This window comes from Terrapene carolina, unplaced genomic scaffold (assembly GCF_002925995.2).
Source record: "Terrapene carolina triunguis isolate 2854851 unplaced genomic scaffold, T_m_triunguis-2.0 Scaffold26308, whole genome shotgun sequence".
NCBI lineage: Eukaryota > Metazoa > Chordata > Testudines > Emydidae > Terrapene > Terrapene triunguis.
The window spans coordinates 1-2,985 of NW_020690659.1; the positions used below are offsets into that span (position 1 = coordinate 1).

The 2,985-nt window shown below is 39.6% G+C and overlaps 1 non-coding gene across 1 annotated transcript; it reads right to left on the reverse strand.

Annotated features, from left to right (window-relative positions):
• Positions 1-940: 940 nt before the first annotated feature.
• Positions 941-1,061, reverse strand: LOC113408894. The gene has a single exon (XR_003370389.1). It is a non-coding gene; the product is annotated as a small nucleolar RNA SNORA54 (small nucleolar RNA).
• Positions 1,062-2,985: the final 1,924 nt, after the last annotated feature.

A 2,985-nucleotide genomic window follows, 5' to 3' on the forward strand; every position in this document is an offset into this window, starting at 1 on the left:
AACTCATGTTACACGGGATAACTGATGGCCATCATTTGGCTGGCAAAATCTTTACTATAGTTGACTTGTGAAAACATTTGCAGGGCTAGCAGTGTTGTGCAACTAGAAGCAGATCTGAAATGGAATTAGACAACAACGGAATGCCAACACCCTTTCCTCCCCCAGAAAAGAAGTTAGTTTTCAGAACAATATTACAGAATTAAGAAAGCCAGATATATAAAAAAATAAGAATGAAGTTAGAGCAATACTATTTTGTATGGCATCATTACATCTCTCTTCAGGATGATAGCTCAGAGCAATATATTAAATGCTCTTTGACATGTTTATAGTTTGAAACCTTCTCGAATGTTTGTTTAGAAAACCACTTACTGAAGTGATAGTCTGAAAGTGAATCACTGTAGCTTGAGAGCATGGCACCTACAGAATCCTGATAGTTAAGACTGGAAGACAATCTCCACTACAAAATGTGACTAATTTTGCTAAATACTGAAGACTAAGATTTATTGAGGTAATTTGTGGGCAAGATGTATCTAACATATTTGAAATAAACTGAACAGAACAAGTTATAGTATGAACATGACTCCTCAGTATCAAGGTTTGATTATATTCCTTTAAAACTGCTTTTTTTGAACTGCAGCAACTATGCTAAAGTCACATTTGGTCAAAAACAAAAACTAAAATTCCAGATAATTCCATTAATTTGTTAGTTTGCAGCTTATGCCTCTGAAGCAGATAAACTGTTTTATTAGAATCTGGTAATTCATAACATACTCAGGCAGTGAGTACTTTCTGCAATAAAAAATCCCAAGTACTAAAGTTACACACACAATGCTATTACTGTTACAAATTGGTGAGTCATTTTTCAGAAAGTCACTATTATAAAAGACCAAAGAGCAGTTTTCCTGTAAAGTGGGTAAGCGTTTCAGTGTCTTTTTATGAAGTCTGTCCCCAAACCTAGAAGAGACACTGAGTTTGTCAGTCTTCTATTATTGGATTTAATGTAGCACTGGAATGGAACCCATTACCAGGAAGATACTGTCAACAGGTTACGAACAGTGCAAAAGGCAAGAAAAGAAATCCATTGGTAAAATCTGACCAGCCCTAAAAACCAAGTGTTATTGCAATTTTGTTTAAGCTATTTTAAACCACAGAAAATTAAGCTGAGTGACAGTATGACATTATCTGCACAACAGAATAGTTATTAACATTCTCTGAACTACACGTCAAGAAGTTTTATTTGGATAAACAAATGAGAACCCTTTAAACCGTTGTCTAGTTTGCTTCTGTGCTCAAACACAACCCACCAACTTTGTGATCTTGTGGTTGTATCTTAGGTTGGCAGGCAACAGATCATTGTGCATGTGGTATTGTATGCCCCTTTGTGACAAACTCACTCTTACTTGGCATGCATCTTGGACCATTCTCCCTGCTTTGAGAGCACTTTAAGTCTCTCGCTAAAGTTATTACCATTGTCTGCCTCAATTACTGCTCCTTTCTTTATATTTTACTCCCTCAATTAGTTTGAGTTATTGTTTTATTTTACAGAGCCTGGGGCACCTCACAGAAGGAAGTTTGGGAAGAAATACTAAGTCAAAATATTCTCCAACTCTTTTAATCATTAAAGCTTTCAGGAAACTCCATCTTTTTTCCTACTTGTCCTGCAGCGAAGCAAGTCTGGTGTGTACACATACCTTTTATCATGAACAACTGCACTGTCACAACACTCAACAATATAAATAGTCACACAACGAAGTGTGAAGAGAGGCTGAGTAGAAAAAATATTTTTGAGGAAAAAAAATTACAGACTAAAGTCAGTTTGCATGGATTTAAAAACCCAATGGAGTAATTTATTGGACAAACATCCCAATGTAGCATTTTCAAACCACAGTAATGTATTAATGCATAAGAATCAGAAAGGAGATGTTTACTCTGTGATAGCTGAGAGAAAACAAGATTACTTGTAAATCTGATTTTTCTAAAAATATTCTGACAGGACCCCTGGTCTCAGCTACCTAACAAAACACTGCCAGCTCTAACTCTTAAGGTTTTTTCCATTTAAGAGCAGTGATAATAGGTGGAGCATTTGCAAGGCCCTCTACTGGCCAGCCTGAGCTAGCATGAGTTTGACCATTACCCTTAGAACACTGTAGTCAGTTTCAACTCTGCAGGAAGAAAGCTCCCTCCCTGCTATCCATCCCCTTAAAAAAAAAAAAAGCCTAAAAAAAAGGGTCAAGGTGCAAAAACCAACATCATCATCAAGAGGTCTGAAGGGACATGAGCAAGAATCTTGTCAGAATGATACTTTCAAAAAAGCAGTTACAGGCAAGTACTTTTGCCTTCTCTAAAGAAGATACTCCAGGAATGAAATTCAGAGGGATGGAAAGAAGCTTGAGGGAGGCTGTTGTCTCCTCCACCCCATCGCACAAAAATGTTTTCAACAGACAACAACTATGTCAGCGGTTCTCAAACTGTGGGTCGGGACCTCAAAGTGGGTTGCGAACCAATTTTAATGGGGTCGCCAGGGCTGGCTTACACTTGTTGGGGCCTGGGGCCAAAGCTGAAGACTGAGCACCACTGCCCAGGGCCAAAGCCAAAGGGCATCAGCCCTGGATGACGGGGCTCAGGTTATGGGCCCCCAGCCTGGAGCAGAAGACCTCGGGCTTCAGCTTTGGCCCCGGGGCGGTGGGGCTTTGGCCCCTCCCATCCAGGATGGTGGGGCTTGGGTGGTCTCAGGCTTCGGTCCCCTCTCCTGGGGTCGCGTAGTAATTTTTGTTGTCAGAAGGGGGTCGCAGTGCAATGAAATTTGAGAACCCATGAACTAGGCCAATGCAAATAGCGCAACCAGCGATGCCTGAATAGGTATTTTAAAACACACACAGAACAAAGACCTCTCCAAAATTTCCAGGATAACACAGGTAGCCTGAAGAATGTACCAGTAAAAAAAAAAAAAAAAAAAAATCTAATCAGATGTTTTGCCACTTTAAG